Below are 23,630 nucleotides of genomic sequence, written 5' to 3'. Positions count from 1 at the left end.
GATAGCCCATAATTAGCCTATCGTTAAACAGTGTAGCTCATAATTATCCTATCATGAGAAGACGTGGGAAAACATCCCCACACTTCCGAATTCGGATCAGCTACCCACATGGGGACGGGTGGGGACAGATCTGACCCCTCCATGGGGCATGGGTCCCACACCCCCATGGAGGGTTTAGATCTTCCCCCACCCGTCCCCATGTGGGTAGCAGATCTAAACTCCACATTGCCTGCATGAGAATCTTTTTTCAAATATTAAAGATTTTCATGAAAAATTATCTCCTTAAGTTCCTTGTCCGGCCCAGTTCCCCAATTCCTCTAATAGGGGTGGTGGATCTCATCTGAATAAAATGTTCAGGCAAGGGTAGAGTGATCATTCCAACCCCTCTTTGTGAGATGAACTGGGGACTTGGGCCGGACAGGGAATTGGAGGAGATAAGGATCCGATTTTCGCTGTTGGTTTATTTTGTCTAAAATGCTTTTGGTTCTCCATTTGTCATGTAGACATGTACCCGACAAAGGATCAGACTAAGTATCCAACAAAGCTGAATACGCGGGTGTAGGGTATACGCGTGCACTAAGATAGAGGGTGAGGCTACACCGAGGGTGATGCAACTTAGCTACACGAACCCAAAAAATCCCCGGGAAAGAAATAAAAGCAAATATCTTATTAGGGGCCGTGAATTGAAAGCTGCAAGTAGACATTTCCGTCCGTTAGCTTTCAATAAGCTTCGCCTGAGTCTCCGGAAGCTCTGTGTGTGTGTGTGTGTGTGTGTGTGTGTTCTTGTGTTTGTGAGTTTCAGGATTGGTTCTTCAGAGATCTTTAATGGATGAACGGATCGAGGAAGAAGGTGACCTCACAGAGACAGTGACCAGCACCACCCCACACCGGAAGACTCAATCATACAGTCAACAACTGGGCATTCCCCCAATACAGAAACGAAATACTGTGAGAAAACACAGCCTCGATGAAGGTGGGATTACCAAGAACATCGATCGATTCTATGATTCCTCCGATGACGAAATGTACCCGTATGGGAATCTCGGAGGTTTTCCAGCCTCCCTCATTGGCTCATTGGGCAGCCCCGGGGAACGGCCCGACTACATGAACCAATTCTTGGAAGGGCAGTCGTCGGATTCTTCAGGGGAGCTCCGGCGAACCTCATTACCGGAGTTTATCGCCAGCGGCGGCGGAAATGGGATCTTTAGATTGCCGGTTCGTGCTGTAATTCATCCGGGCCGGCCGCCGAACTTGGAATTGAGGCCTCATCCATTGAGGGAGACACAGGTGGGTGGGTTTCTGAGGACAATTGCTTGTACTGAGACACAATTATGGGCTGGGCAAGAATCTGGGGTGAGGTTTTGGAATTTTTCGGATGTTTATGGGTCCGGTTATGGTGTTGGGGGTAGGGTAAGAAGAGGGGATGAAGAGGCAGCACCGTTCTTTGAATCGGCTTCAACAGTGCCCACGGTCTGTTTGGTTGTGGATGCTGGGAATAGGTTGATCTGGACAGGGCATAAGGATGGAAAGATTAGGTCATGGAAGATGGATCAGCCATTGGATGGGAATCCTTTCAAGGAAGTTCTCACTTGGCAGGCTCATCGGGGTCCTGTTCTATCAATGGTTATGTCTTCTTACGGTCAGTGGTTCTCCATGGACTCGTAGTCTATTGTATTTTATCAATCTTCTATTGAAATATTGTTGGACTTCTTTATTCAATTTGCAGTGGAAAGTCTGGAACCCAGACCATACAAACAAATTTGATACTGGGAAAAAAGTTTAACCGTGAAGAATGGCAAAAAATCTGTATATGATTGTCAATAGTCTGATTTCAGTATGGCAATTGAATTAATCAGTACAGAAGACCAAAAAAATTCCTATCAAATTGAAACATTTAGGGGTTTTTGTTAGTTTACTTCATGGTATGGTGGTTTACATTGGCAGTATGCAATGGGTTGGCTACCTACCTTCAAAATTTGCATATCTCTGAACTAGCTAATTATTTCCATGGAAATGTTTCCTTAATGGCATTAATATGGTATGGAATTCCCTCAAGTCATTAGTGCATGCATATATCAATTTGGATGCATGGTCCAAACTTGTCTCCTTTGAAGCTGTAGAAAAAATCTGAAGAATAAACATTATATAAATCTTTCAATTGACTGAAATATATTAAATTTCAAGTAATGTCTCTTATGAGTGCCAAACAAAACACTTGAAAAGTTCAATACAGGTTCTAGCTGGGGAGTGCCCTTCAAACCTTAGACATAAACCATGTGATTTCTATTCTTCCATAAGAAACAGACTTGATTTGCTAGTTAAATTGTTTGAGTAAGGAATTCTGCATTATCTTCGAAGTAATTTGATGCTCCATCCCTTGCTAAGGGATGAACCGACCAACAATGTAAAATTCAGATTCAACAAAAAATGATGGGTCTCTGAAACGTGTGAGAAGCTTACAGTTTCTTTTGAAGGGCATATAGTTCTTTTTTGTCATTTGCTTAAGGATCTAATTTTAGTTAGATATTTATAGCTATGACTCTATGAGGTTGGGAAAATTTGGCAATAACTGTTTACAGAAAATGAACTTGGGTGTTGATTATGTGTTTGAGAGAGTCCACTAGTCCAGGGCATGAATTCATTAACTTTAACTCTTTAGAAGCCAAATTAACCAAGCTGTTGTTGACCACTGGCCGACACGGGGAGGGTGGGGGTGGTTGAATCAGTGTTTGAAACCTTTTCCCTTTTTAGCTTGGCTGACTTAGTGATTCTGCCCTGGCACTCACTCAACCACAGATCATCCTGCAAACACACACAGTCGCATGACACACCTTGCCTCTCAACCACTGCACACACAACCCTATGGCAAGATCTACCCGGTGTGCACATCCATCCTGTAGAAAAAGCTCTCCATGTATCCACACAAACAAATCACAAGCAACCAGTCACAACACAGAATTTTTACGTGGCTCGGCACATGCCTACATCCACGGAGAAATGTCTCAATTGGGCTTCGTATATGCTCAATACACTACTTTTAGTCAGCTACAACTGACTAGAAGCACCTACCCCTGTTTTCCCAGCATACAACTAGGAAAGCGCTACAACGCTAAGATTTAGGTAGCTATAACTACCAGGGAGCTACAACCCCCGTGTCCAACACCTACTGAACACCCCAATACAAAAATCATAATGGGCTTATAACTTTGCCTTACAATGCAAGCACAAGCTAGTCTAGTTATTCAACAATATACAACCTAGGTCTAGCACATAATGAGTACTTCAATACATATGAAACAAGCCATAGGTAGAAACCCTTACAACCCTTGCTCTGTTTTGAATCCTGGTACTCTGGGAAGCTTTGAGTCATCGACTGTTACTTTGATGGTCACTAGAATCTTCAACTAACCCTTTGGTATGAGAAACTTGAATCGTCAAGTGGACATTTGCTTGTGGGACCCCTTTCTTCTTCTCTTCTTTTTTTGCAAAACCCTCTCTAGGTTCTCAACTTCTCATAAAAGCTCAACTGCCTTTCTCCAAGCATTCAATGTGACAACGAGCCACTCAAGAATGGTAGGTGGAGTGAGTTAATGCAATAACCCTTCTCTCTCCTATTTCTCTTCTTCCTTTTGTTCTTGAAGAGATGTGAATGAAGTCCTAAAAACTTCATTAAGTAAGCCAACAATAGCCCCAATCCCGTGAATGGTCCAACCATCTGGTTCAGACCGGTTGCTGTTTGGTAGACTGACCTTGGCTCAGTCCAGAAGGCATAACACCCTATGTATAGCTCCAATTGTGGTGATTCTTTTTTGCATCTGAAAGTAGACTAAAAAATCGACAACTTTCATAGAAATAGCATGCCCTCTAATTCTGCTTGGAAGATGCTCAAGACTCCATCCAAGTAACATGAGCCAAACCAATCATGAGTTGACAACACTAGCGTGGAACAGTAAATGCTCCCCGCACGGAAGTCCGTTCAATCTCCATGGAAGTCTGTGGAACAAGGACTCCAAAAACATCAGTCTCTGTTGTCACGAAAGATACCTCACGGACGTCCGTCACTGACTCACAGAAGTCGATCAATGTCTGTACTGGGCAGATTGCACACTTCTACGGAAATGACCATGTCTTTCTTGTCCGAACTCTGATGGACCGATTCTTTTTCTGACGTAACGCTGACTCAAGGCTGCATTTGTAATGAAGACACCTCCAACTAAGGAGCAATGCACGGACGCCACAGCCGCGCTTGAACCTGACTGATGTGTAGACACTGCTACCTTTAGCTTACACGCGCCATGCTAGAATATCATGCCATAACTTCCCACTCTGATATTGGATTGATGTGAATCAAATTTTCTTGGAAAGCTGACTTAAAGATCCTTATTTCTCATGTTATGAGTTCCTTCAAATTCCAACTCAAGGACAGCCCAAAAATTTGTGAAGCTGCTGATCCCAGTCATAACTCCCTAGCTGCCACATCTGCCACTGCACTGCACTTCAACAGACAGTGTTGATAACAATGACAACCATAGCTCAACAGCTGTAACTTGGTCAAGGAGTTGCTCAAGTCTTTTGAATGGTCCAAGCCAGGAAAATAATATTTTAATGAAACTTGAATGGTGCAAAAGTTCTGTTGCAGAGAAAACTCAGAAACAGTATTTGGATTTAATTCTGTAATTTCAGATTTGAAAGCTAGAAATCGATCGTAGATTTCCAGAGGTATCAGTTGAAATAATATCAAAGCCTGAACAACCAGAGACAGGTAAGGAGAAGAGAAGAAGAAGATGGAGAAGATTGAGAGAGAGAGAGAGAGAGAAGAAGGCTGAACATGATAGAATAGAATATCTATCATGAGCAGCACACTTATTTATATTAATGAAAATCGACTCTTAGTAGGCTGTCTACTAAGAGTCAAAGACCTATTACAATTTACAATTACAACTAAAGATGTATTACAATTACAGTAAATTAGAAATAAAACACTTAACTAAGCCTAACAAGTCTAATTATAATAGGAAAGATCATAGAACTAGCTAAGCTACTTAGACATGATCCCATGGTACAAGGTCCATGGACATCCATGGACCACCAAACCCAGACACACTTCAACACTCACCCTCAAGCTGGAGTATATATATCTCCCATACCCAGCTTGGAACAACCACTAAGAAACGCAGGTCGGAACCCCAATTCTTATAGGTGGGACTTCAACCACATCAACTACATTGTATTATGAGTCATATCTCTATCCTCAGCCTCTGCACGACCGAGCCACATTAGTCTTCTTCTTACTCCTCCAAGACACAAGATTACCACCAACAAATGTAAAATATCCGGTGGTCGATGTACGATTGTTGGCAGCACCAGGCCAATCAGCATCAAAGTAACTCACAATATCAATGTAACCATGACGATTATAATATCAAAGCCTGAACAATCAGAGATAGAGGTAAGGAGAAGAAGATGGAGAAGATCGAGAGAGAGAGAAGAAGGCTGAACACGATAGAATAGAATTTCTATTGTGAGCAGCACATTTATATTAATGAAAATCGACTCTTAATAGACTGTCTATTTAGAGTCAAAAACCTATTACAATTACAACTGAAGTAAAGACCTATTACAACTACAACTAAAGTAAACTAGAAACAAAACACTTAACTAACCTAACAAGTCTAATTACAATTGGAAAGATAAAACATAACCTAGCTAAGCTACCTAGACATGATCCCATAGTACAAGGTCCATGGACATCCAGGACCCCCAAACAGAGACACACTTCAACATCAGTAACAGAGTCTTAAGTATCAAATCTGGAAAGAAACAGAACTAGGATGAACAGATCAAGCAAACTGAAGCTTGACTGTAAACAGAGGATCCACCCAACTTTAGAAGCAAGGAAGAAACAATGGAAAAATGAGAGAATCAGAGGAGAGATATCAATTGAAGATCTGACCTGAGATGGATTATGATTAAGAAGAAATCAGAGGGATGTATAATCCAAACTTGAATAGATGATTTCCTACAAGAAGCAACCCGCAGTCAAAACTCAGAAATCTCTATTCATTCAACTCTAATTGGAGGGGGGGTACATTTATCTATTTGCGAAACAAAAATCAACTCGGACTTGAACTCCCTATTACAATTTAAAACTGAAACAAATGTTTTGAACTCAATTTGGACTTCTACCACCAGTTCTCAACAGTCCTATTCTAACTCAAAACCTTAAATACTTGTCGACCACAAAAAGCTCTAACTTAGCTATTATTACACTATTAGCATCCAAACTTTACTAAAATTACCTGTCTATCCCTACTAGAACTAAGGTATCAAGTATCGGTATCGGTCAGCGTATCGAAAATCTTGCCTTAAGAGACGTTTTGGAGAGGTATCAGAGAGACACTAAGAGATGCTAGATACACTTGATACTTTGATATGCTTATGATACATGGAAATCTGGTGTTATTAAGCATTGTACTCCATAGACAAGCAATACATAATGATAAGCAACCAATGTCAGGTTATTTCTATCTTTGCGGCTAGGTTCAAGTTTTCGGTTTTAAGCCTGGTTTTGACCAGGCTCGAAACTGAAATATTTCATGAAACCACAAAATTTTGGTCGACGGTTATTGGTTTCGTGACCCAAATGGTCAAATTAGTTCCCAAAGCTTCTAGGAAACCCTATTTTGGGCCCTTTAAACATAGTGGAACCCTTAGATTGTAAAAAAACACATGCAAAATGGTAGTTTGGCTTTGGATCTAGGTTGCTAGTGTACCTGGTATGTTGTACGATGCTGTATACACAAAATTTAGTACTAGAATACACATGATTCAATTAAAACAACTAAAATATGTTTTAGGATTGAATAAACATAAACTTAGAAACCGTTTCATAATTATTAAATGTTATTCATGGTTCATTACAAAGATACGGGAGTGTAATTTGGCCTAAAATCACAAAAACTGGGTTTTCTAGGAAGTTTCGTTCTTTGGAGTCAAAACTAGTGAAATGATACCGAAACTCAAAACATGGTCAAAATTTTGCCGAACTGCGAAATTTCGGTCAAAACATTTCAATTCTTCATATTGCAGGCTGTTTCATTTTGAGAGCCTACAAAACCGAGACATTTGGGTTGGTTTCGTGAAATTTTGTCGAAACCTTGTTCTATGCTTTGCGGAAACCTTGTGATTCAAACATTCATTGGAAAGTGCAATATCAAACTTACTAATAATTTATCAGTAATAAGAAGCAATTAAGCAAAAGGATTAGAAAAATCTATGTGATTCAAATCTTCATTGGCAAGTGCAAATTTTTTTCTTGTATAGTCACTCTTCCTATAATCCTAGGTTGTTTTTAGTTTAGATAGGATCCACTTAGGTTTTGGGGAAAAAAAAAAAATCAGAATAGGATGAATTTTACCTTTAAAAAACTGGGTTTTTTTTTGGGTTTGGCAGCCTGTGTATAGAGTGCATCGGTCTGATACTGTTCTGTACATGAAAAGTTTTATGTATCAACAGTTCTGTAGATGAAAAGTTTTATATATCGGTTCTATATTGTATAGACTTGGCCAATCTTGATATGTATTGGACTGGATTACTCTTTGCATATCAAGACTTTACACCATGATTGAAGAGACGGTCAACTTTTTCAGCTTAGTTCTTCTTGGCCTGGGCTCCCAAACTGGATCTTGTTTGTCCAGCCAGACTGGTGCATCTGCATCAATAAGTGGAACCACAACCTTGCTGAAAGCAAAGCTATATATAGAAATGTAAATGGAACCAAAAAACCCGAGTCTGATCTGATTTGGATTCTGTTTAATTGGATTTAGATTAATAATTTTATTTATTTACTGATCTATTTTCTTTTGGAAAAAGAGAGAGATATGAGATATAATTTGGATTTTAATGGATAATGGAATTTATTGAGAGCAAAACAAACTACATACGACAGTATAAAACCAACAACAAAAGATTCCATGTTTTTCCTATTTTAATTCATTTTAGACAAAACAATTGAAATCCAGCATTGAGTATTATTTTTTGTTGTTGTTGAGACGTTTATGCTTTTTTGTGGCTTCTAAAGCATGCTCTCCTTATAAAAAATCCTGGCTCCTTCCCTGTTTGTCTGTGGGTGTTTGGATGTTATGTGTATAAACACCAGTTTATTCATCTTTAAGCTGTGTAATATGTTTGTTACTGAAGATCGTTTGAATATTTAGTGTTAATGCTATGTATCAATTCATTTGTTACTGAAGATCATGTGAATATTCAATGTTAATGCTGTGCATCAATTCATTTGGTGCACATCAGAACAGATCAGGGTTTTTATTATTATTATTTTTATAAATTACCCACTACATTCCAGCTGTTTTGTAATTGGAGCCATGCTAGTTTGTACATCATAATTTGCATTGTTACACCTTGTTTTCTCAAGATATGATCTTGTTAAGAAAGAAAAAAATTGACCATGTCAAAGCAAAGGTTTAAATTATTGTTATCAGGTAGCATATCCAAAAGCTGATTTTAAGAGACATCCTGGTGACATATTGAAGAGATGCTGGATATGCTTATGGTACATGCAAAACTAGTATTTTTAAGCATAATGCATCATAAATAAGAACTAAATAATGAGATTCAATCGATGTCAGGTTCTCTCTATCTTAGCGACATCTTTTTTATTCAAATCTTCACTGGCAAGTGCAATATCAAACCTACTAATAAGTTGTAAGAAATACGAAGCAGTTAAGTAAGAAGGTTTGAAAAAAAAAAAAAATCTATTTATGTCTGAGGATACTAGCCTAAAGTAAACCTTAAAGGTCCAAACTATTCAAGCAATATGCAAAACTAGTGTTTTTAAGCATACTGCATCATAAATAAGAACTAAATAATGAGATTCAATCGATGTCAGGTTGTCTCTATCTTAGCGGCATCTTTTTTATTCAAATCTTCACTGGCAAGTGCAATTTCAAACCTACTAATAAGTTTTAAGAAATACGAAACAATTAAGTAAGAAGATTTGAAAAAAAAAAATTTATTTATGTCTGAGGATACTAGCATAAAGTAAACCTTAAGGTCCAAACTATTCAAGCAATATCTAAGTTTTTATATATTGGACATACTACTAAATATTAACTAGCATACATATTAACCATTCTACCACTCTACTAGTAACATATTAAACAAACCTGAAGTAATAATCACCGTTAACAAGAAGTACTTAGCAGTAAACATATTGATGCATTACTCATGAATGATAGGTACTCTCATGCGTAGGGTACCATTGTTGAGATGTAATTGACCAGCTTGACATCCATCCCTCAATGGCACGGTTGAGAAGTTGACCAAGTCTCTGGATATAGTGGTTAAATGTACGTTATCGGCTAATAAAATGCTTTGAGCGTCCCACTTCCTGGTGTATCGAAGTCGGTCTTCTCATTCACCCAGGAGGATAAGACGGTTGAGGCGCGTTTGCGTGCTTCCATCAAGTGAAGTACTCGGCTCTCACTTTGTTAACATAAGGAAATTCTTTCAAACGGCTTCGCACCTTTATAAATCACAAATAATTCAAGACGGTCCAAATCTCCCTAATTATGCAATTTTATCATTTTTTTATTATTTGTAGAGGGAAAAAAAAGAAGGAAAAAAATCCCTACTTATGCACTTTTTTAATTTGACCACAATCCCTAATTATGCACTTTTTTCTATTGTGTTTCATAAATAAATGCATAGATCTATGTACCAACAGCTGCCTAGTGCAGTTGGTGAGCTGTGGTGCGCTTCATGCCCATGCTCACCAGGAGGTCTCGAGTTTGAGTCTCCTGGCTGGTACCTTCCCCCCTCCCTATTCCCCCCCCCCCCCCCCCCAAAAAAAAAAAGAAGCCATAGATCTATGTTAGCTTTTTTATTATTTTTTATTGCTGTGATACTTAGGCAAAAACAAGCAAGAATAGCCAGGATTTGAGCCAAAAAAAATCAAAATTTTGTACATACTTCAACCTGTGGCGGATGTTTGATCTCCACTTTGATGAGTTTTAATGTAAAATTCTTCTTGTTTAATCACTCCCCTAAGGTTGTTTTTGATGTGAGATGAGATTCCCACTTATATTTTGGCAAAAAATCAGAGTAGGAAGATGTTTTCTTTCAAAAACTAGGATCTTTGGGTTTTGGCAGCCTATGTATTGAGTATATCAGTCCGTATCAAACTGTATTGGCCTATATTAGTTCGATACAGTTTTGTGCATAAATATTTTATATATCAGTTCTGTAATGTATCAATAAGGGCCAAAACAGATACGTATCGAAGGTCCGATATGGCTTGATTTATAACTATTTGTCCCATTGGCTTTTGCATCAATTATTATCCATGTCATTTCTTGTTCTCATGACTGAAGTATAACACAGAACTACTGTGAAAGTTATTGTTTGTATCGACTAATTTATATTCACCTCATGAACTTTCTTGACTTTTTTGTTCCTTTGGAATCAGGCGATCTATGGACAGGTGGAGAGGGTGGTGTTATCAAGATATGGCCTTGGGAATCCATAGAAAAATCTCTTTTCTTGTCAATGGAGGAAAGAACAATGGCTACTTTACAAGTAGAAAGGTCTTATAAGAGTCATGTCACTGCTACTTTACTAGTAGAAAGGTCTTTTATTGACTTAAAGAGTCAAGTCACTGTTAATGGTGTTTGCTCCATATCTAGTTCAGATGTGAAGTATCTGTTATCTGATAATGTTAAAGCAAAAGTTTGGAGTGCTGGGCACCTGTCCTTTGCATTGTGGTATGTCTTCACCTTAAAAATTTTCCAAGTTACATCTATTTTTGTGTTATAAAATAGACTCAAAAACTACTTCTCAGTTTTGTATGTTTTCATTTTTCTCTGGAACAATCTTGCAAAAATAAAAAATAAAAATCTTTAAGTTTCATATTTTCATCATATTATTTCTGGAACAGTTGTACATTCATTTTTGTAACATTTGTATCTTGGATGTGAAAGAAAATGAAGTTCTATGTTGTTTCTCAAGATTACATGATGCATCTTTTGATTCTGAGCTTTGTCAGTCTGACTTATTTGTGATAGTTTGCAGAAAAAAAAAAAGCAAAAGGTTAATACTGGATCAATTAATTTGTTACTGTCTTATCTATATCTCAGACATGATTAAAATGGAATCTTGATAAGCTACATAAAAAACCTCTGGCATTATTTATACATTCCATTTTTTTTTGGGGGTAAAGCATTATTCATACATTCACTACTACAAATATCATTAGGGTTCTACGGCCTGTGTTTCAGTGTTAAATTCTTGAGTAGATATGTAATTCTTGTATATATCTTGGCTGTATTGTAAATTTGCTCATCATATCTTCCTAATAAATGCACCCCCTAGACCTCATATCTTAAAAATACTCAGTATATGGGAGGGTTGATTTCATCTACATATTTGGTAGGTATTGAATTAAGTAGTACGACAATGACAACCTCGAAGTATAAGCAATTTCACCTGCATGGTGAAGGTTAGATAGTCCGTCATTGTTTTTACTACCCCTCCCCTCAAGCAAAGATTTAACTAACCTGTTATTTTTCTTTTGTTCTCCACTAACATCTTTCTGATTCTAAGTTATGCGGGAAAAAAATTGATGCATCATCTTTCTCACCAGGGATGCTCGTACAAGAGAACTGCTGAAAGTATTTAATGTAGATGGACAAATTGAGAACCGTGTTGACTTGTCGTCATCGCTGGATTCATCTGTTGAAGATGAGGTGAAGACAAAGTTTGTTACCACGTCCAAGAAAGAGAAATCACAAAGTACCTTTGGTTTCTTGCAACGCTCACGTAATGCTTTGATGGGAGCAGCTGATGCTGTTCGTCGAGTTGCAGCGAAAGGGGCATTTGGAGAAGAGAAAAAAACTGAAGCACTAATCCACACAATAGATGGAATGATCTGGACTGGATGTTCAAGTGGCTTAATTGTGCAGTGGGATGGAAATGGAAATAGGTTACATGATTTCCAACACCACTCTTCTTCTGTTCATTGCTTTTGTACTTTTGGGTCACGGGTATGGGTAGGCTATGCGAGTGGCACTATTCAACTGCTGGATCTCGAGGGCAAGCTACTTGGAGGATGGGTTGCTCACAATGGTCCTGTTATAAAAATAGCTGTTGGGATTGGTTATGCCTTTACATTAGCTAACCATGGTGGTATTCGTGGCTGGAGCATTAAATCTCCTAGTCCACTTGACAATATATTGCGATCAGAATTGGCAAGCAAAGAACTGCAATATAGAAAGCTAGAAAATGTGAAAATACTGACCGGTACTTGGAATGTTGGGCAAGGAAGAGCCTCTCCTGACTCACTTATATCTTGGTTAGGTTCTGCAGCAACATACATTGGCATTGTAGTTGTTGGGTTGCAGGAAGTTGAAATGGGCGCTGGTTTCCTTGCGATGTCTGCTGCAAAAGAAACTGTGAGGTTCCTTAGGCTTTCTTTAATAACTAATTTTCAGGGACCAGTTTTATGCTATTATTTTCAAGGACACCGATTACAGTTCTGTTGTTCAAGAGCAGAATTGTAGAAGTAGCCCAGCTGGCAATGTCATGCATTTGCATGTCTGATTGTTTTTACAGTGCTGTTAGCTGCTTGTCTCCAGAAACAAAGCTGCTGAAGCCACAGAGTTGCAAGTCTGATAGTTTGTAAAACTATGTTAAATGTTAGCTCAACATTAGACTCTGTTTGAATGATCTGTTTTGTTAACATCTGACCTTTATGTTGCATGCTTGCTCATCTTGGATTATGATGATGCTGTTATTGTTTTTGGTAGTTTTGTGTTGTCTATTGCTTTCTGATAGAAAAATTGGTTATTGCTAATAGTACCTCAACTGTATAAAAAAGAAAGAAAAGCCACTAAAATTTTCAAATTTTTTGTCAATGGCATTGTTGTTTGCATGATATCCCTTTACTGTTCTCTCTCTGATATGTAAAGATGACTTTATTGCTATTGTAACTTATAAGTCCTAAAACAAAAAAGATTGTACACAAAGAGTATGTAATGTTATAACTAATTGTACATACATTGTGTCATTGCTTTTGGAAAACATGCCAAAATACACTAGTAACCTAAAGGGAGAAGTGTCATGGCTGGTTACTGTTTTAGAATTGCCCCTGGAAAATGCTATCCTACTGAACAACTCTGAGCATAGTTATCAAGGCGGGAAAGTGACAATGGCGTTTTCGAGGGGCAAAATTCAAGGCGACACTGCCATGGTGGCAAGGCGCCCGCCATGGCGCCCAAGGCATCCAAGGCGACCAAGGAGCCTGGACGCCATGGTGACGCCTTGATAACTATGACTCTGAGAGCACTTGTATACATTAAGGGAGTATAAAAAACAATACAAATAAAAATGGCAAAAATAAATTTGGACAAATTTGGTGGCCAAAAGGCACTAAATATGGCTGGAACAGCACTCACAGAGTTTAGAGAGATGCAGAGAAAGTGGAAGAAATCTCTCAAATCGGAACTAATCAGGTCGAGACCTGAAAAAGTGATCAGAAGACCTTTCTGATCTTGCTCTCCATAAAATTGAAGTTGAATAGGCCTGGACCAGATTCTGATCAGTTTTGGGCATGCACAATAACTGTACCGACCAGAGGCTTAATCCAGCAAAACTCTATATTAAAGTGAGTGGATATCGGTTAGAATGCTTCTCACCTAATGGCAAATCCACTTATTTTTTTGGCCTTTTTTTTTTCCTTCCAAAAGAATAAAACCAAGAGATAATATTTTGTAACTTGTCCTTGGTTAACCCTTATGAAAACTAAGAAAACATATCCTAACCCAAATCCTGTCATCTAATCCGTTTCCTTCTTTTACTCTGTCCTCTCTTAAATATCTCATCCTGACTTATCCTTCTCATTCACTTGTACACGTGAAGCTATTTATTTCCTTAGGAGATTAACGGAAAGATTAGAGAATGTAAGAAGAAAATAGGTTGAGTAAATCTGTGGACATGATTAAAGATATGCATAATGATGTAGTGGCTAGTGTAAGAACTGTGGTAGGACAGGGTAGTGAATTTCCAATTACAATTGGTTTACATCAAGGACCAGCTCTAAGCCCGTATATATTTGTGCTAATCTGTGAAGCAGGGGTAACGCTGCGTACATTATGACCCTCCCCAGACCCCGCAGTGGTGGGAGTCTTGTGCATTGCGTACGCCCTTTTTTATGGATGAGCTGACTAGAGACATTCAAGATCAGATCCCTTGGTGCTTGCTTTTTGCTAATGATATTGTCTTGGTGGATGAAACAAAAGCAAGGATAAATGCGAAGTTGGAGTTATGGAGATCAACCCTGGAATTAAAAGGTTTTGAGGTAAAAGAACAAAAACAAAGATATGGTGTGTAATTTTAGTAACAATAAGACTGAAAATGAGGTGGTGAAAATTGATGATAACAAGATAGCGAAAAGTGAGAATTTTAGGTATTTAGGTTCGATCATTAATAAAGGAGAAATGGAAGATGGTCACACAGAATTATAATAGGGTAGATAAAGTGGAGGGGTGTGTCCGTGTGATCGACATATTCCTTTAGAAAGGAAAATTTTATGGGACAGTTATATGACCAGAAATGATGTATGGAGCTGAATGTTGGGCAATAAAGAAACAACATACAAATAAACTGTGTAGCTGAAAAGAGGATGTTGAGAGGGATTGGTGGTAAAACTAGAAACGATAAAATAAGGAATGAACAAATTAGATCTAATTTAGGAGTAGCTCCAATACATGATAAGTTGCGAGAAATTCATTTGAGGTGGCATGGACATGTACAACAGAGGCCTTTGAATGCTCCAGTAAAGAGGGTTGATTTGATTTGATTTGATTTAGATTGAAGGAGCTAAAAGAGCTAGGGGTAGGTCTAAAATGACTCTAGGAGAAGAAGTGAGGAAAGACAAGCATAGCTTAAGACAAGTAACAAATATGGCTTTGAATAGAGCTGATTGGATAAAAAGGATCCTATGTAGTCGACCCCATTTAGTTGGGATAAGGCTGAGTTGAGTAGTATTCACTCATACACGTCTCTCTCTCTCTCTCTAATAACGATGCATTGCATGGTGTATTCACTAGTTCACTGATGGTGATCCAAAGCCTAAAAAAAATGAGAAGAATAATAGCTGAACTAACTAGATGGGCATCCCTAACTAGATGGGCATCCCCGTAATTAGGGTTCTAGATAAAGGTATTATCTTATTTTTTGGGGCATACTATAATTAAGGATTATATATGAGGGGTATTATTGTAATTTCCACTTGGGAGAAGTGGGGCTTCAAATTCTAGCAAAAGAATTGAGAAGAATAAGAGCTGATCTAACTAGATGGCCATACCTGTAATTATGGTTTCTAGATAAGGATATTATTGTAATTTTGGGGGCATACTTGTAATTAAGGATTCTATGTAAGTGTATTATCGTAATTCACGCGGGGGGGAGTTTCTAGTCCCTCGTGGATAAGTATTAACAATGGATAAGTATCAACAAAGGATGATGTTGAGAATGAGAGAATGGCTTGTGACATTATGATCACAGCCCCACTTTATTTATAATGAGATTAGGAATATTCTAGAATAAGTACAAGGACTGAAATACCCCTTCGACAAAAATACACTTGAACCCATATTACAACACTCCCCCTCAAGTTGGTGCATAAATATCAACCATGCCCAACTTGCTAACTATGGAACAAAAACTTTTATTACTAATTCCCTTAGTGAGAATATCAGCTAACTACTCACTAGATTGGATAAACGGAACATAAATGACTCCTTGTTCTAGCTTCTCCTTGATGAAGTGACGATCAATCTCAACATGCTTGGTCTGATTATCTGCAATACTTGTTGCTGATTTACTATCACAATAAAGGCGCATAGGCAGATCAACCGCAACACATAAGTCTTGAAGAAGCCCTTGGAGCCAGAGGAGTTCACATATCCCATGGGCCATATCCCGAAACTCGGTTTCAACACTGGATCGAGTAATAACAGTTTGCTTCTTGCTTCGCCAAGTAACCAAGTTACCTCATACAAAAGGGCAATAACCTGATGTAGACCTTCTGTCATCCGAACACCTTGCGCAATCAGCATCAGTGAAGACCTCAACTTGAAGATGATTGTGAGGATAGAAAAGTATGCTCTTACCAAGAGAAGACTTTAAATGCCTCAAAATCCTATACCCTGCCTCCAGATGAGTAGAATAAGGATCATGCATATATTGGCTAGCTACACTCACTACAAAAGCTATATCTGGCCATGTATGGGATAGGTATATTAGACGCCCAACCAATCTTTGATAGATGCCCTTATCCATTGGCTCTCCATCCTTACTCTTTAAATGAGTATTTGGTTCCAATGGTGTATCAACAGGTTTACACCCCAACATGCCAGTGTTAGATAAAAGATCAAGTGTATACTTTCTCTGAGAGAGAGAGAGATACCTTCCACAGAATGAGCAAATTCTATTCCCAGAAAATATTAAAGCTTCCCTAGGTCTTTTACTTCAAATTTGGTCCCCAAAAGACCTTTAGTTCCCCTATTTCAACACTATCACTCCCAGTGATGACTATGTCATCCACATAAACAATCAAGACTGTAATGTGTTGGCCCGTCTTCTTGATAAACAGAGTATGGTTAGCATTGCTCTGTTTATATCCAATGGACACCATAGCTTTATGAAACTGACCGAACCATGCTCTAGGGGAGTATTTCAGACCATATAAGGCTTTCTTCAAACATCATACCTTTCCTTGTGTTTTTGGGGCAACAAAGCCAGGACGAATTTCCGTGTAGACTTCTTCTTCTAGCTCCCCATGAAGAAATGCATTCTTTACATCGAGTTGTTGAAGATACCATCCTTGGTTAATAGCATAGGAAATGATTACCTTGACAGTGTTCATCTTGGCAATTGGGGCAAACGTTTCCTGATAATCAATCCCATAGGTTTAGGTAAAGCCTCTAGCCACTAGTCGTGCCTTGTATCTTTCCACAGATCCATCAGCCTTTTGTTTTACAACAAAGACCCATTTGCAGCCAACGGGTTTCTTTCCTAGAGGAAGAGGCACTAAATCCCAGGTGTCATTCTTTTGTAGGGCACTCATCTCTTCATTCATTGCTTCTTTCCACCTTAAGTTAGCTAATGCCTCCTGCTAGGTGTTAGGAATAGAAACAGAGGACAAAGAGGAAACAAAGGCATGGAAAGAAAGAGAAAGAGAACTATATGAAACAAAGTTAGAAAAAGGATGTTTAGTATAGGTTCTTTGGGCTTATTAATAGCAATTGGTAAGTCGAGTAGGATTAGGATTAGACTTACTAGTAGGAGAACTTGGAACAGGTTGTGCCGATTGAGTGGGAGCAGTGGTGGTGGCTCTTTTATGCCATGTTTCTCGAGAAAAGGTCTTCAAGGTAGTAGGCTCCCCCTGAAGTAAAGGCTGCTCCTGCTCCCCTTGAATCTGTTCTGCTCCAGCCATACCATCTTCAAGTTCTATGGATGTGTCTTCAACTGTGGGCACAAAAACATCCACCAATCACTCAATGAGAGACACCTCTTCACTTATAGACTCCCCCTGAAGAGGTTCATGGGTGGAAAAATAGGCCTCAGATTCCCGAAAAACTACATCCATGGTTACTAGTAATTTTTGGGTAGGTGGATGATAGCACTTATACCCCTTCTGAGTAGCAGAATAACCCAAAAAAAATGCAGCAAAGTCACTTGGGAACTAATTTCCCACTAACATCATGATTTTTGGCAAAAACAACGCATCCAAACACCTTCGGTGGCACTACAAAGGAAGAAGATCCCAATAATACCTCAAGAGTAGCCCTGCAAGTACTCGAGAAGGCAGCCGGTTAATAAGGTAAGCAGCAGAAAGAACTGCATCACCCCAAAACCGAGGAGGAACTGCCATGGTGAACATAAGCGATCTGGCTACTTCCAAGAGATGCCGATTATTTCATTCCACAACACCATTCTAGGCTGGTATATCCATACAAGATGTCTGGTGTATTATCCCATGAGTGGACAGATAATTCTGAAATGATCCCCTTCCATGTGCTCTTTCCCATTATCTCTCCTCAATTGTCACTTTGGCATCAAACTGTGACTGAACCATTTTATGAAATAACTGAAAGCAGGATAAAACATCATTCTTCTGATGCATGAGATAAACCCACATAGTACAATTAAAGCAATCGATAAAAGTAACAAACCACCGGAAAGTAGGAAACCAGAAGTAGAAACACAACGGGCGGGGCCCCACACATCAGAATGAATCAAACCAAGTGGTATTAAACTTCTACTATCTGAAACCGGATAAATAGCTCGAGTCTACTTTATGCAAGCATCACACGTGAAATCATTTTGGTCACATGAACCGAGATGACCAAAACCACCGAGATCTCTGTGGTCTCGGTCAAGACAATGCAGTTCTCCTATCTCGCCTATCATCTCGTTTCAGTATTTCAAAATACCGAGATATTACCAAGATCTCGGCGAGTTCTTATTCCATGGTCCTACATCATTTGCTTAATAAAATTTAGAATTTGCATCAAACAGTGGAGCAATATCTTGTGCAATGAAAGATATTGTTACACTGACCAAAAAGTGAAATTGGAACACAAAATGAGACCAACTGAAAGGTCTATTTGAACTGTGGCCTTGTTGCAGGATATTACAACAGCAACTAAATTATGAAATTAAACTATGGAGTTGATCAAACCTGCAGCCATAGATGAAGTTCCAACAACAGACCTATCAGAAGCTTCAGCTGATGATAGAATGGAGAAGAGTAGGAGTAGCAATAAGGTACGCTAGTTAGAAAGAAAAACAGCATTACAGCATCACTGACTCACCTTGCTGTGACCCTGGGAGCTTCACAAGCACCCTCATACCTTTAGCAAGGGCCCTAATTATCCATTCCATAAACCATTACATTTTTATAATACTGCCACCAGCAATATATTTATAAGAACAAACTCTTACTTCTATAGAAATTCTGATAAAACTCAGAACTTTGTTAAGGCCCAAGCTATGACTCAAATATTTATCCTACCACATCTAGGACTTCTTTGAGAGTTTGAATGGCAAAGAGATTGATTCAGATAAAACACAGAATTGGGCTTATTTTAGTGGAAATAATCCTTGGGTTGGGTTATATATGTGTTGGGCTTTTAGTCCAATGAGTTTTCTTTGTAATAGGCCACTTTAATGGGCATAAATTGAGTAGGAGGTAGGAATACGGGATTTACTGAAATAGTTTAATTAATCTTTATTTCGGTCAGTTTCCTAATTAGTTTATATTACGTTATCAGTTCAGGATTGGTTTAGGCCTCTCCTTTTTTGAGTTTGAGTTTGTTTTGAGTCTTTTATATAAGTTGGAAAGTGCTACAGCCCTACCCACGAATTTGATGAATAGAGTATTGTATTTTGCCTCTTATTGCTGTGAGAATAAGAAACTGTTGTGAGATGCAACAAACTATTGGTGGGATGGCAATGATGGCTGGTGGGATTCTACCAGTGGGATGCGTAGTTCTTATCCTCCTCCTCTTCTCTAATTCTTCCATCGATTCCAAGTAACATCACTTTTCTCTCATTCATATACATAGTTGTCAAGGCATCCACTAGGCGTCCAGGCAGCTTTGTCTGGATTGGCTCCTTGGTCATGTAGGTGTCGCCTTAATTTTTTACCACCACTATGTTCATATATTTTAGTTTCTGAATCGACTTCTAGTTAATGGTCTGAAATTGCTATCCTCTTGTTTAAACTAACAATAATGTTTCGGTTCTGATCTATACATAAAACCCAGTTTTCCTTCAAGTTTCTTGAATTCCTATTCCAACAAGAAATTCGTTGAAACTCAACTTATAATCACTGGAATTCAAATCGGATTTCACATTAAGCTTTCGGTTTTTGTTCCAAAGTACCCTGCGGTTTCAATATCTCATATTTGGACTGAGTTCTTAGAATCCTATTTCAAGTCTGATTTCACTCTTCTATATTCTGTTTTCAAGCTCTGGTTTCTGTTTGCTGTTAGAGTTTCTAATCATTGTTCATATACCAAATCAGTTTGCTGTTATTGCTGCCTGAAATATCCTGAGGCCCCGTTCGATAACACTCTTGATTCTTGATTCTGCTGATTTCTATTCCGCGGGAATAAAAGGGAGTGTAATTATGTTTGGCAAATCCGGTCTGATTTCATGCTCCCAGAGAACAGATCGGCCCCAAATGCCCTCCAAAATCAAGAATTACAGAACGTCAACGTCGTTCCGGAACAAGCCAAAGCAAAATGGAAGCCCTATGAATAACAACTATTCCTGATATATTTTTGCAATCCCAACCATAATTGTCAAGGTGGCAAGGCAACCCAAGGTGGTGAAGGGGTGCCCAAGCGCTTAGGCGACAAGGTGCCTGCCTAGGTGTCGTCTAGGCTACCAAGGCGCCCAATTGTTATTTTTTTTTAATTTCCCCTCTTTTGTAGCATTATTATTATGCTCAAGGTTTAAAGTATCGGTATCGAGTGTCGTATCGGAAGGGTGATTTTAAGAGACGTATCGTATTGTATTGGAGATACGTATCATTCACTACAGATACACATAAAAATGGTCTAGATACACATGGAAATATACTTTTGGAGCAAAAAAAATATAAATAAGCAATATATAACATGTATCATGTATAAACGCTGAAATGGAGAACAACGTATAATGAGACAAGAGACTTTCATCGATTTGAGCACAAATCCTTGCAAATGATCAAGTTTGATGCATCAACTAACTTAGTTTTACCTAAATTTATTGATTTATAGCAAAAAAAAAAAAGGATTAAAAACCATGATATAAACACAAAGATCAAGTTTTTCTAAAACCTACATTTTCTGTGAAATCTATTTGTTTGAAAACAAAATCATAGTCTGATCACATGGGCCTTCAATGGCTGTATCGACATGTATTGGTTGGTATTTGACCGTATTGGTATGTATCGAGTTGTATCAGTCTGTATCGAGCCGTATCGGCCGATACATACCGATATGTAGCGATACTCTCATAGAACCCTTTAATGTGCGTATCAGAAGTATCGGTATGTATCGTATCAGGCTGTATCGGCCGATACAATACGATACCAATCGACACATACAATTTTCTATAAAAAAAAAAAAGATATGTATCGGTGTGTATTGTATCAGTACCTACTGATACCGATATGTATAGGTACCTACCGATACGTACCGTATCGGCCGATACTTTAAACCATGATTATGCTAGAATATATACCTTATATTATCTAAAATCAACATTAAGAGGAGAGCCACAATCTTCACTAAGCTTGTGGTTTCGATCAATTAGGGAGTTTGCTAGTTTACACCCCAACATTCATGTTTCTTTCAATAGATCCAATACAAACTTTCTCTAGCAAATGTTGATTCCCTTCTTTGATCTTGATACTTCAATGCCCAAGAAGTATTTCAAAAGTCCAAGATCTTTAATCTCAAACTGTTGGGCCAGGTAAGATTTCAATCTACTTATCACGGCATTGTCATTCCCAATCACTACAATGTCATCAACATAAACAATGACAGCTATGACTATACCTTTTCCTCGCCGGATAAACAAAGTGTGATCAACCTAACTTTGGGAATACCCATTTCCTAGAATGGCTTGTCTAAATCGCTCAAACCAAGCCTTAGGTGACTGCTTGAGACCATAAAGAGCCTTTTTGAGGAGGCAAACTTTCCCTTCTGCTGAGGGAATTTTAAAGCCAGGAGGAGGCTGAATATACACTTCTTCTTCTTGGTCATCATGGAGAAAGGCATTATTTACATCTAATTGATACAACGGCCAGTCTCTATTGGCTGCCACTGATAGGAGAACTCTGATTGAGTTGTGCTTGGCCACAGGAGCAAATGTTTCTTGATAGTCAATGTCATACACTTTTTCTTCTAGGTCACCATGGAGAAGGCAAACTTTCCCTTCTGCTGAGGAAAATTTAAAGCCAGGAGGAGGCTGCATATACACTTCTTCTTCTAGGTCACCATGGAGAAAAGCATTCTTTACATCTAATTGATACAACGGCCAATCTCTATTGGCTGCCACTGATAGGAGAACTCTGATTGAGTTGTACTTGGCCACAGGAGCAAATGTCTCTTGATAGTCAATGTCGTACACCTGACTGTACCCTTTGGCCGCCAACCGAGCCTTATACCTTTCCACAGTACCATTTGACTGATACTTAATTGTATAGACCCATCTGCAATCAACTGGAACTCTCTCCCTGGGAAGATCTACAAGAGTCCAAGTACCTCTCTTCTCAAGGGCCACCATTTCCTCAGACATAGCCCCCTTCTACTTTGGGTCAGCCATAGCGTCAGTGACAGTTTTGGGAATGGAAGAAGAAACAAGAGCAGTAGAAAAGGCAATACTTGTAGGAGAAATAGCATCATAGGAAACAAACTTGACTATGGGATTAGTACAAGTTCTGTTCCCCTTTCGAACAACAATGGGAAGATCTAACTCAAATGTAGGAGGAAAAGAGTTACTTGACTGAGGAAGGTGGAGCTCAGGATGTGGATCCAAAGAGGACTCTTGGCAGGTCTTCTTTCCCTTTCCCTTCAAGCATTCACCTCTTTTGTACACAACAAGCTCTGTTTCATTACTAGCATTGACACCTAAATGAGCATCCACTTCTTTGTATTTCCCAATGTCAAGCAAGAATGGGGAGGTGGAGGTAGGCAACGGAGACAGAAAAGGGACATCAGCAGCCTGTTCACTTCCATTAGTCTCCCCCTGAAGAGGATGTTGATGAGGAGAAAAGAAAGGAATGGTCTCAAAGAAGGTGACATCTTTGGAGAGAAGTCACCTTCGAGAGGAAGGGTGGTAGCATTTATACCCTTTAGTAGAGGAGGAATAGCCAAGGAAAAGACATTTGAGTCCTTTGGGCTCAAGCTTTGTCCAGGCTGATTTATTGACATGGACATAGCAAACACACCTAAACACTTTAGGAGGAAGGGAAAAAACAGAGGCCTAAGGTGAAAGGGTTTCCAGTAGAGATTTGGAGCCAAGGAGTTGAGTTGGCATCCAATTGATTAGAAAGGCAGCAACAAGAAATGCATCCAACCAAAAAGTCTTAGGAACATGCATGCCAAAGAGGAGACTCCTAGTGACCTCCAACAAATGGCGATTTCCTCTCAGCCAGCCCATTCTGTTGAGGGGTATCAACACAAGCAACTTGATGAATGATGTCACTGTCAATAAAAAAGTGTTGGAGCCCCCTATACATATACTCTCCCCCCTTATCAAAACGAACTGTTTGAATGCGAGTATCAAATTGAGTAAGAATCAATTGGTAGAATTTTTTGAAAGCATCATAGACATTACTCTTTTGTTTCATCAAAAAAGTCGGCAAATGGACCAGGAATAGTGATCAACAAAAGAAACAAAATAACGATATCTAGACAAGGAGGCAGTGGGAGCAGGTCCCCAAACATCATAATAAACAATATTAAGAGGAATAGTGGATCTATTACTGTTGTAATATGGGTTCAGGGGTAGAATAGTCATAAGGGAATTTCTGTCCTTGTACTCATTCCAGAGTGTTC

General features: G+C 38.8%; 1 pseudogene; it reads left to right on the top strand.

Annotated features, from left to right (window-relative positions):
- The first annotated feature begins 780 nt into the window (after positions 1 to 780).
- Positions 781 to 23,630, top strand: part of LOC122646031 — a 41,979-nt pseudogene continuing 19,129 nt past the window's right edge.

Source organism: Telopea speciosissima, chromosome 11 (genome assembly GCF_018873765.1).
Source record: "Telopea speciosissima isolate NSW1024214 ecotype Mountain lineage chromosome 11, Tspe_v1, whole genome shotgun sequence".
NCBI lineage: Eukaryota > Viridiplantae > Streptophyta > Magnoliopsida > Proteales > Proteaceae > Telopea > Telopea speciosissima.
This window is presented reverse-complemented; position numbering and strand designations above follow the sequence as displayed.